At 38.0% G+C, this 12,779-nt stretch overlaps 1 long non-coding RNA gene across 1 annotated transcript; it reads left to right on the top strand.

Annotated features, from left to right (window-relative positions):
- The first annotated feature begins 6,128 nt into the window (after positions 1–6,128).
- LOC106519482 (uncharacterized) lies at positions 6,129–12,058 on the top strand. Its single transcript, XR_001310448.1, has 3 exons — positions 6,129–6,163; positions 8,650–8,852; positions 11,231–12,058. It is a non-coding gene; the product is annotated as an uncharacterized LOC106519482 (long non-coding RNA).
- The last annotated feature ends 721 nt before the right edge of the window (positions 12,059–12,779 follow it).

Raw genomic sequence — 12,779 nt, 5'->3', positions numbered from 1 at the left:
CACACACACACACACACACACACACACACACACACACACACACACACACACACATTCTATCTAGAAAACAAAGCTTTTTACACATTTTTTGTGCCTTCATTTGCATTTTCACTCAGACAAAACATCCTTTTGGTCTCAATAGACACATTTTTCTCTCGAACTCACTGACCCAGCTCTCATACTGTATTATCACTGAGGAATTAAAAAATGTCTATTCAATTCAATGTCTTTCAAGTCTAAATGAGAGCGGCAAGCTTCAAGCCTTTTGTTTGATTCTTAACTATGATACTAAATGACACCTGATTTAAAGCGCCCTGGGTAATCTCAGAGGAGAAATGTCCCGTTATTCGAAGCACAGCCTCACATTGCTGTGATCTTTTCCACAACGAGGGTCAGCTGTAACATCGGAAGAGGTTAATTATAACAATAATAAAAAGTGCTCATTTTCTAATTAAGTGGTAATTACTTTTGTCATCAATTTTAATGGGGTCATTTATAATGCCTCAACAACAAAAGCATGCACGCAGCCATGCCTCTGTGAGTTTTGGAAAAAAACACATTGTGGACACTCAAGTGTGTGTATTTATCCCAATCGAAAATAAAAACAGCAGGACGCAAATTAGATCCCTGATGTAACTGGTGTTTTTGCTAGAAACCAACAGCAGGGTACATGCCACTTTATCTACGAGTAAATAAAAACTCTACACAGGCAGGGCGCCAGAAATGGACCTGTATGTCTAAAAGCAAGGTTAATGGATGTTTTTTTATGACTTAGAAAAAAAACAGCATATTTTTCAAGTTTCTCTTTAAAATAGAGGTGTCACATTCAAAAGAATGAATTCCACATATTAACCATAAACATCAAGCCTAATAYTGGAATGAGTTTTGTGACTTCCACTGTTTTTTATGATTCAGAATATAAGAACATGCTAAACAGAAGAAGTGACATAAAATTAATTACACTATTGTTCACTTTTCTTTTATCTCAAACATATTTAAACTTAACAAGTAAAAAATAAATGTTGCAACTAATTATTTTATAGGGTATGTGTAAAATAAAATACAGTAAAAATATCACAAGCACATTTTCATTATAAAAGTCCCTTTCTGTGTGTAAAAGGTTTGTGAAAATTCTTACATTTTTTGCTAATTTCACTATATGCAAACATTAAATCCTAACTCCAAATGTGTAAATCTAAACGTAAAAGTTACTTTAATGTTTTTGGCTATGTTGACGTTTTCATTTAAGTTTTTTGGAATGGAACAAAGTCTTTGCCCTTGGTATCCGATTCTTGTTGTGATGTCATCATCCTCAAAACATGGCAACCACTGACGCTGCTAACTGTGATCATGCTGCTAGCTACAACACAGCTAATGCTTCCCTACAACAGTGGTTCCTGACCCTGCTCTTCTCTTCAGAAGATTATTAATCACTCATTCATTCAAAACAGGTGTGTCGAATCAGGGAAACATCTAAAACATGCAGGACAGGAGTCCTTGAGGACCAGGGTTGGGAACCACTGCTTTTAATGATGATAAACACCTCAAGAGTTTCTCTGAGCTTGATGAGACATTTTCAAAATATAATATTGACTAAGTTTTATGGKTTTTTTTTAGTGTTGCTTATAGAAGCCATTGATTCCTTCTATCTGTAAATAATAAATCAGATAACATGTATTAAAGCAGTGGTTCTGAAAGTTTTAGATGTTTCCCTGATTTAGCACACCTGGTTTGAATGAATGAGTGATTAACAATCTTCTGAAGACCTGCTGAATAGCAGGGAAACAAGTAAAACATAAAGGATAGGGGTCTTTGTGGACCAGGGTTGGGAACCACTGCCCTACAAGACGTCAAACCTGTAGTTGCAGCTGGTGTTGGAGCTGCACTTCAAACTGCTGGACCTGGGTCTAGCTTGCACGTGATTACTGCTAACGCTGCAAACGCTGCTAAAAATAGGCCTCAGTAGGCCTATTAGCTTTGCTAACACTGCTGAAGGTAGCAGGCATGTGTGTTTCGGCAGTTTGAAGAGCAGCAACTACAAGTGATGCCTTGTAGGTAAGCGTTAGCTTCATTGTAGCATTAGCGTTTGCTATTGTCTCAGGATGATGACATCACAGCAAGAATTGGGCACCAACAGCCAAGTCTGCATTACTTTCTGCAGTACTTCAAGATTTAGGCACTACATTTACTMCATACCTTTACATTTAGATTTAAGATTTAATATTATTTAACTTTTAAACTTAACGTTTAGTAAAAATTTGTAAGATGTAAGCACAGTGAGCTAAATAATGAAAATGTTATTGACATTTTATTTTACACTTGGCATCCTATATTATTTAAACTTCTTTAAACATTCTTTATTTCTTCATTTTATTAAATTAAAAAAAGTCTACACATCTGTTTGTTTTTTTACTATTACAACTGTTATAGCTTTWCACAATATATGATCGCCTAATTGATCACCGCCTCCAACTCGAGCTGCGTATCCTTGAACGAACAAACATGAGCTGCACTGGCCCTTCAGCCACCAGTCGTCGTATAGGCCCAGCAGCCCTTACTGGCACGATGAATTTGATAAATCTCCTTATCGCCCCGGGAGACAATTAAAGCGCATGTGACAGGGGTCCCTATCTCCGCTCTCCTCCTGTAGTGCTTCATTTAGAAGCCATTTGTCTCCGCTATGGATTTCCTATTTTTAATGGCGTGCGTGTGCAGGGATCGAGGCCGTACTGAATAATAGATGCCTTTCACTTCCTCTCGTTCCCTTTAATTCCCGCCCCTTCTCTCTTGTTCGTTTCTTTCTAGCTGGAGCCCACAGGAAGGTGTCACTCTGGCAACCGAGTTGCTTTGCCTCTTGTGCTCGCCCGAATCTGGCAGGAGGCTATTCAACAACGCCAACGAGGCTTTTGGTGGACRCCATCAGCTGACAGTAAACTGATATCAACCGGCCCACCTCAGCCTCCCCCTCCTTCCCTTATCCTCAGTAAAAGACGTTTATCACCGAAAGCTGGGCCGCTGTGTGGAGTGGTGATATATCGCCCTGGCTGAGYGCGAATGAATAGACTAGTAATTATCCCGTTAAAAGGGTGGCCAGACAAAGAGAGGGTCTCGCTATAATTTAAATTGTTTTGTTTCCCCCGCAGTCGAATCTTGGCTCGCTGACTGACACCGCGGAATGGGAAAAGTGAGCCTATTTATAGCCTGAGACGCTCAGCTAATTGTAGAAYTTAATAAGGTTTCTGGAAGAGTGGATTCGGTAAAAGCCCAAGGCCTGCACCTCCTCTCCACCCTGCCCTCCTTCACATCTCTCTCTGGCTTTTCAGCTTCATTCACTTTCATATTTCTCTCTGTATCTTTCACTCCTCTAATCTTGCATTCCTCTATTGTTCCATCTTCTGTTTTTATTATTTTTTTTCCTGAGTCCTAACCTCGCTCCCGCGCACCCAACAACCCCTCAGTTTTTCCTCCCTTCCCTCACCCTGTTATCGCCTATCACATGAAATCCACCTTAAACTAATACTCCTCTCAGTCTGACTGCGTGCCTCTGATTGTGTGATTCTCAACATGTCACAGCAGCTTAAGGTGTGCAAGGATTTGTGTGTGCGCGCGCWTCTATGATTACGACTAAAGATGCGTCCAAGTGTGTGTTTCGCGTGTGCGTTCCGGGAGTGYGCATGCTGCTGGTCTCGTCTGGCGTGTGTGAGACAGGGGTAATTGAGCTCAGAGGGTTTTCTGTCTTTGGTGGCAGAGGGGAAATTGGAATCTTCAGAATCCATTAGAGAGGTCCTCTCACAGTAGGTGTGCACATGTTTTGTGAGTCTGTTGAGTCTGTGTGTACGCCATGTAGTGACAAAAAGGAACAGAGGAAAAGCAGCRTGTATATTGAACGGTAACAATGCCAGGGTTGGAAAGCATAAATATGAAATTTAAAATCGCCAATTAATTGAAACGGTCTTGCTTGCATGCTTTGTTGTGTGTTCAGATGTGTGTGAAGTCCCAAGTGTGCGCAGGTTCTGCTGACTCTAACTGACTGAGTACCTTTATAGACTGCAGGAGAAACGGGGGATAAAAGAAGGAAGTGTAGAGAACAGCAGGTAGCCAACAGCAGATGGTCTCACACTTCCTCCCTGCAGAGCTATCACTCTCCTCTTTCTCTCTGCTCTCCCGCCTCATGTTGTTTCCTGCTTCACACGTCGTATATAATGTATCATTTCACCTCAGCGTCCTTGGTCACGTACCGTATTTACTGTCTTGAGCTTACCTCACTGCTAAACTACCATCCGCTGGCAAGGTTTATGGTTAATTGTTACAGCAAGGTGTTCAAGGATAACAACAAAATTATGCTTTTTTCCCCCTTTCTTTATGTAACATCCTATAAAATAAAATATAGATATATAAAAATCAGCCACAGATGCCACGGATCAAATCATAGATTTCAGGTATTGTCAAAAACTATTTCATGTTTTCAGAGTGTCATGTTAGGAACACAGGGCATAGCTCTGATTTTGCTGCAGCACCGTGTTATTTGGATCTTTTATGGTCGTCAATATTTTTCCTTAATAGAGGAGTAAATCTTAGCTGTTTCAAAATTAGATACAATTATTGTATTTGTGATGTTGACAATTTTACTGTGATGTGTTTCTTTTATTGATTAACCTTACAGTAGAAACAGATTGAGAGCTCGTCAATTTCTTCAAAACATTCTGTTTAAAATCTGCTTCAGCTCACTCGCTGTATTTGTCGTGTCATATTTTAGTTTTCAGCTACACTAGTATGTTCTGCATTTTAAGCTTAGATACCTTTTTGCTACTTTAAGCAAGCCTTTTGCTATTTTTTTAGGTTTGGCCAGCCTTAACTTGTTTTTGACAAGGTTTAGCTTTTAACCAACTTTTATCTTCTTGTTAGCATTTTGCTACTTTTTGCTAACTTTTTAATTATTTTTTTTCAAAATTAGCTTTTAGCTAGCCTCTCGCTATGTTAGTCTGTTACATTGCTAATGTTTTGCTTCTTGCTCGTAGTTGGCCTTTGCTACGTGTTTTGCTACTTTCATCTTTTAGCCATTATTCTGGTTATTTTAGCTTTGATAACTCAGTCACAGCTTCTTCTGCAATGTTCAGCAAATTCCTTCAGCCCTCAGCATTCACACTGCATTTTCAATGAAACAAAACTTTTTATAGCTAGTTTCTTTTTTTTAATCTCAATCAGTCTATAATTTATGATGGTAAACTTTCATTTTTATCAAACTCTTAATATTGTTTTGTGATTTTATCAATAAAAAGTCATGCACGAGTATTAAGATTCATGTTTTATTAATGATTTCTCACCTCTAATCACTGTGGAAATTTGAAGTGACACTGTAGTTTATACTTTTAGATGCATCTGCCTTTTTCTTCCTCTACTTTAAATCATTACAACATTGCTGCACTGTGGTGCTCAGTTTGTGCCTTTATATCATATTCAATATTATTACACCCACATTATATGTGTGCAATACATCACAGGGTCAAACACACAACACAGACATGCATTATACCTCCAATCACCAGTTAACGTAACGTGGAGGGTTTTGGACTGTGAAAGGAAACTGGAGTAACTGGAAAAGACCCATGCATGCATTAGAAGACATGCAAAGCGTACACACAAAAAGGCCTCTGCTGAGACTCAAACTGAAAATCTAACTGTAAGCTGACAATACTGATGAGTGCATCACTGTGCAGCTTCTTGAGTTAATTCAAGATGAAAAATAGTTTGAAACAAATTGCAGAAACTGTTTATTTTCTGCCCCCCCTTTTTTTAGAAAGTTTCTGCAACTGGTATAGAAATTAAAACAATGTCTGCAGGGTGTTTAAAAATACCTGGTTGCATCTGGAAAGTCACAATGTACACAGTGACACCTTCTGTCTGCTATGAGTTTATTCTGGTTGCTCTGCTTGAGTGATGTTCTGGAACAATGTAACGAAGCACGACACAGACTGTGACGAAATAACCCCTCGGTTAGCGCTGTCATCTCACAGAATAAAGCTTCCTGGTTTGAATCTTAGCTGGTGTATTGGATTAGAATCCAAAATGACTTTAAAAAACAATATGGTGACTAAATTAAAAACAGTTTTTTACTTGTATTGGCAGACTCCAGACTCGGAACTGCTGCCTGCCACCATTTAAGGTGAGCAATTGTGTGTGTGTGTGTGTGTGTGTGTGTGTGTGTGNGTGTGTGTGTGTGTGTGTGTGTGTGTGTGTGTGTGTGTGTGTGTGTGTGTGTCTGTTGACAAAATATCTCATCGACCACTGGACAGATTTGAAAGAAAGTCTCACAAATTAGTTACTGGATGCACGTCTGCATCTGATTAACTTTTGGAGTTAATCTGATTTATAATGAATTCCACAGCTTATTGATTTTAAAAAACACAAAAATGGCCATAAGTCAGTCATGTTTATATATGATGAGCTAAAATTTGCTGCTACTTTCATGTTGTTTTATTTTTTCTTTTGCAGTCATCCCTGACCTTAGTGACTTAAGATTGTTTTTTCTTCTAATTTGCACCAATCAAATGTGTAGTCAAATGAAATGGGTTCCGATGCTTTATATTCAATTTATAAAACTTACAAACACCTCATGTTGTATATTTTGAAAAGTACTTTGGTTGGGCCTTTTAAATACAGTGTATAAAAAATAAAATCTATATTGTGCAAAAGAAAATCATTACAAAGTAGATTTTCTTTCCCCATTTACTCCTCAGCCATAAATTGCATAAATTACAAAGTTGCACGGGCAACAATCCAGACAGATTAACAACCCCTYCAGTTTTACAGGAATTTTAACTGACTGATTAAAAGAGAACAAATACATCAAAKGTTACTTTCTTGTCAATTAGCGTGATAAGTGTGGAAATTTCTTCAAATGTATTGTTGAGAAATTTTAAGGTGGGGTTTCTTTGGAAAGGTTATGAACAATTCTTATCTTACCTGTTGTAGATGGCTTTTTGAACCGTTTGGAGAGTTTTATTCTGACACAAATGGAATGAAAAAATTATTATTGAATAATCCAAGCAGAGCCAGGGCAAAAATATATTTCTGCCATCCTTGAACATCTTTAATCKCTACATTTTTTTAATGGAGATTGATGTAAATACTTTTTTTACAAACCTTTACGCTGCAATCATTTATACATTACATGGTTATTCCAGCAGAAATATTATACCTTCCTGCTGGAAGTGCCCCAGGCAGCAGTGGAAATGTCACCGTCAGTTGCTGCTGCTGCTGTTAGTGCTCTCAATTAACCATAAAAGTCTATGTGAATACCTATGTAATGCAAAACTGACATTGATGTAAAGACTTATGAACAGTTCACATGAAGTTCTTTTTTTTTTTTTAAATATCAGAGTTGTTTTAAGGCAGCAGGAATCTCCTTTGGTTTAGCCATTAGCTCGTCAGAATCAAATTTTTTCTCTAAACTAAAATTTTAAGAGTTATTTSCAGCTTTAGATAAATCAGTTGTTCATAACATTTACACAGACCCCTGCTTCCAATACTCTGCGACACAGTTTTGCGGCTAAACTTTGTGCTGTTGAGCGAAGCAAGCTCAGATCGGTCACACTGTTAGCGCTTTAGCTGCAGCTTCTTTAACAGGGGGATTTCTTCGTGTGTCATCAGTTGTGTGTGTAAAGTCATGTTTGTGTTGTGCGCTTTGACTGATATGAAGGTGCATAGTGCAGCAGGGATGTATACATTAGTACGTGTTTCTGTGTGTCTGTGTGTGTGTGTGGTTGTGTAATGATTAGCCTTCTCTTAATGGGAAAATAACGTCAGAGCCACTGGAACGTTTAATCCATCTGAGCTGATTCTGTTTCCATCACAGCTATTGATCAACTCCAGTGACAAATCAACAGGGGGGTTACTAGTGTGTGTGTGTGTGTGTGTGTGTGTGTGTGTGTGTGTGTGTGCGTGTGCGTGCAGAGGAGAGGATCTTACACAGCACTTTACCGTGTCACAAACCAAACTCCTAATGCAACAGTAGACTCCAATAAGGTGCTTTACTGTTGCTTTGTTCTCTCATTCAGTCTCTTTCTTTCACTCTTTTATCCATCTTAGTTAGTCTCTACTTTTTCTTTTTTTCTTCCTTTTTTATAAGTCTGGTTCCCTCTTTCCACCGTCCCTGCACCCACCCCTCCGTTCCTCCATCTCTCAAGTCTTTAAGTGGTATTGGCTTTAAAGGGGCAGCAAATCAGTTGCTGATTAATACCGAATTTTGGGGGCCATTTGTCTGCACCATTGCCCCTGTCTGTGTCACCTCCCTCCCCCCACGAACCTTCCCACCCTCTTTCTCTCCCTCCACTTCCTCCTTCTCTTCACCACTCCTCTTGTTCTCCTTCCCTAGGTGGTGATGAATGACCGGCCGATTGCCGAGGGATTAGAGTGGTCACGGTTACCTGTGCCTTGACAAAGTGGTCCTGATTGGTGACCAAAGCACTCTATGGGGGAGGGGGGCGGGGTTATTCATATCTCAGAATTTATTTGTGTGTGTGTGTGTGTGTGTGTGTGTGAGTTTTCAGTTCCAGTTGAACTTGTGTGTGGTCTGTATGTACCAGAATGCCCAGTTGATCATGCTTGTTGCAGTGATTAGAGGCAGGTCTCTGCTTGTGTTTTGAACAGGTCCGGTTCCCCTGGACGCTGATACCGTGTGACAGAGATTGGCGAGGTCCCGGCAGCGATGTGACCACACTGACACCCGAGAACCCAGTAAACGGGTGCTATTGGACACTGATGAATCGGCGCTCAGAGGAATCGAACACTGGCCTAATCAGTGCATGGATCCCCCTGCAGCAACATTTTTCAGTTTTGTCTTGCCTTATCAGGTGAGGGCCATCAGCTCTGTCAGGTCCTATTGGCACAGCCCCTCTGTCACTCACACTTGTGATTAGGTGCATTACAGATGATCAAAAACAAGCGGTGTGCACTTGTGTTCAAATCTGTTTCTTCTCAGATGTACTGTTAACATCTGGTTCAGGCTCAGAGACTGGAGACAGAATCTGCCCCACTTTCTCCGGGCTTTACTCCACATCTTTGCTTCATAAAAACACTAATATTTGTGACACAGCAGAGCCTTTTTTTTTTCTGTTTATCCATTGCAGTCTGCGAGTGCCAGCTATAAACTGTGCCGGGTAATGTGAGCAGAACGAAGCAGATGCTACCTGTTACTTAGTTTACTTACATTTTTTTAGCATCAGTTTTTAGTTAATTGTTTAATTATAAGCCATACAGTCCTAAACATCTCCTTCTTTACTCCTAGGCTCCAAACCACATGTGTCAAACTCAAGGCCTGTGGGCCCAATGTGGTACATCACAGCATTTTATGTGGCCCGTGAGAGCAAAGATTTATTCATGTCTTAAAATAAACGCATGCTGCTTTAAAGCAGATATTGACCATAAATTACATCTCCCATAATGCATGTTGATTATTTCACTTGTGAAATGATGGCATCCCACCACTAGGTGGAGGTGCACAGGGTTCAAAACATAGACTTAAATATATAGATCACTAGACTGAGCCCCGCCCATACTGTACACTGGTAGCATCTGTGACAGCATGGAGGAGCAAAAATGGCGTCTAAAAGGGCAACAGTTCACAGCCTCCATAGAAACTAATAGATAAACAACAAGCTGAACTGGATCTGTATCACAGATTATCAGTCATGTTTTTACAATAAATTAATAATTATGTTAATTTCATTCAACAAACGTAAACGGCAGATTTACACCAGAAAAATATCTAATTTACAAGTAACAATGATCTAAACCAGACCTGAAGTCAACCTGTAATTTAGACTTTAGCTAGTAGAAAAATGATGACTTCAGCTAGTAATAAAGTATATTTATTATTTCTTCTTACTGTCATAAAAAATAATAATATTTATATTTACCAGTCAACAGTTGGAACATGTTCTCTGGTTATAGGATGAAACTTATCTCTATTAGCTAACATCTTCTTAACAAGTCAGGTTCCTCTAACAGAAACCTAAAAATACTCACATTTGTAATATTATTTTACACTCTGTAAATATTAATCAGAGGACAAATCAGCTGTGATATTTAATAGTTTGTTAAATTGTAGCATGAGTAAACAGTGCTAAACTCTGTATATATGCTCCACAATCTAACATCTGCTAACCAGTTTAATAACTGACAGTGATTACATCGACCTTATGAGATTATTTTAATTTTAAACTGTTACATTAAGCTCAGCTCAGATCACATTGAGCTAAATAAGATCAAATCTGCTGACTTGTTGTAAAATGAGACGTTTTCCTGTTTATCTTCTGTTAATAAATCCATAATACAAACAGCCTTTCTGACATTATATAAAACATTAGATAGATTATATGAACTGTAAAATATTAACAATAATTGGATTAATATTATTATTAATAGTTTTAATGATTTCTACATCGTCAGTCTTTTTTTCTGCTCTGTTGCCAACATGTACAGTAAAGGGAAATCCAGAGTTTTGCCCGTTTAGCGTTAGCCGTTAGCTTCACCAGCCGATCACACGGTCACAGGGTTTTTGCGCACTCCAGCTGTTCCATAGAACCTCCTTGGTTCAAAAGTAGTCCGCAACTTTTGCTGTGTGCGATTACCATTTCACTGCATTTTTGCTGGCTACTTGTGCTGTGTTCTAGTTAAATTGGGAAGTGGGAATTTTCCACTTACAATCTGTAAACATAAACTGGAACACTCCTCCAATGGGAATTCCCTGTTAGAAAGTGGGAAGGTTCAGAATTCAAGATGGCAACAGTGAGTAAAACTCTTACTTTTACTTTTAATAGCATTACTGTATTATTTAGTCCCCGTTTAGTCAGTTGCACACTTGGCACATTTCAGTGTTTATAAGAGAAAGTGTTTAAACACTGTTTCTATGCAGGTAATACCAAGTAGAGCTCAGTTATTTTTTTAATTAGCTGTGCTCTGGCATAGCAATGAGATGAGGACAGTATGAAATGTCAAAGTTAATTAAAACGGGCCTTTAGAGAGAAACCATAATACTCACAAGGCCCTCAGYAAAAATAAATCTTAATACACCTTTTGTTAAAAATAAATAAATAAAAAACATTCTACTATGAGATTTATATAGAGAGCTGGTTGGGGTGAGTTTTTATTGCTAGTTACTTTTTAAGCCTTAAAATAGGGCTGTTTTATTATCTTAACTTAAAGATGACTCAACTATTTTCCTTTTCAGGATATCCTTTAAGACAGATAAAAGGGGCTTTCTCTGGTGGATTCCTCAAAGAAGCAGAGAGGAAGATCCACTGAGGAGGAGGAGAAGATCGCTCCTGTCCCTTCAGGCTACGGGGGCATGAAGAATGGGGAGATGGAGATATGAAGGGATGTGTAGTTTGGCTGGAAGATGATTATATCAGGGCAGCAGAGGTTGAGGAAGAGCTTTGACTAATTATAGTCATCTATTATAGACACAATTAAAATCTGGCTAATTTACTGCAGCTCGACACTCACACACCCAGCTGATTTATACTGGAACTCAATGACACCCAGAGGACAATGTCACACAGACACACAAAATTCAAACATGCATGTACTAAATGTTCCTTCTGCTTGTTTCCTGTGCTAACAACATTAAACACATTGCACATAATATAATCTTATAAAGACATATCTGTGCAAGAAGTAAAAACTAAAAAACAAAAACTGTTGTGTTACCAACTTAAACTACATTTTGACTTGAGTGATTTTCACTTAATATTCCATATCTCCTCAAGAATAATGTTAGATCTTTTGAATTGGGGTTCGGTGGAGATGTTATGAAATATATATTTCTTGTGTGTTGTAGATCCTGTTTGAAGAAATAAAATTCAATTCTGACTGGACTGACAAGTTAAGTGCAAGTGATGCCAACTTAAAACTGTTCATGAAAAAAAAAACAGTTTGGTAGTGCTTTTTGACTTTACTTCACTATCAGTTACTCATTACACAGTTATTCATAAAGAAATTGTATGTTGTGTCCGCTGTAAGTCCTACAGCTAGCTGCTGCTGCTCCTGTTCACACTTGTAAACCACCAAATTCTATGTATATAAATGTGAAATAAAACATTTACAGCAGTTTAATGGATGACAAAACAGTTTTTCTGCTATGTTAAACTTTAGGTTTAAGGTTTAAATTTATTAATTTCATTTCATTTAAAAACAAAACAAATTCTACAAAAAAAATACAAATCACAAATAACATGAATGGCAGCAGAAAAAAGTGACAATATTATATTGACCCCTTTGGAAATAAGAAAATAAACTTAAACGATAATAATATTCAAGTAGAAAAACAAAACATCAACAATCAACAACAACAATCCTTCTCAAACAACAACTGATGTGATTTGATTTGATTTATTGATTCAACAGGAAAAGATTACTAAAAATCAAACCTGACTCAGTATAATTGCTGTTTTACAGCAGGTTCCTGTTCTGCAGCACATAAAACACTCAGAAATACAGCATCACAATCACATCATTATACACCATAGACACAAAGACAAACAAGCATACCAAATTTCAAAAAGGCAGCATTTGCAAAATAGGATGTCTAAATATGAGCACAACAAAAAGTGTACTAAAACTAACTCTATATACAACAGAAGAAAAACCATTAAGTAAATAAATAAAATGAAAGGCAGCAGAAAGAAGAAAGATATCTTATTATATCTGCCCCTTTTTTCCCCAAGAATAAATTAAAACAAAAGTCATTTACAAAAAACAAAAATTAAACAAAATCAATA

The sequence above is a fragment of the Austrofundulus limnaeus genome, unplaced genomic scaffold (assembly GCF_001266775.1).
Source record: "Austrofundulus limnaeus strain Quisiro unplaced genomic scaffold, Austrofundulus_limnaeus-1.0 Scaffold78, whole genome shotgun sequence".
NCBI lineage: Eukaryota > Metazoa > Chordata > Actinopteri > Cyprinodontiformes > Rivulidae > Austrofundulus > Austrofundulus limnaeus.
Note: the sequence above shows the minus strand (reverse complement) of the source record. Positions and strands in the feature narration are given on the sequence as shown.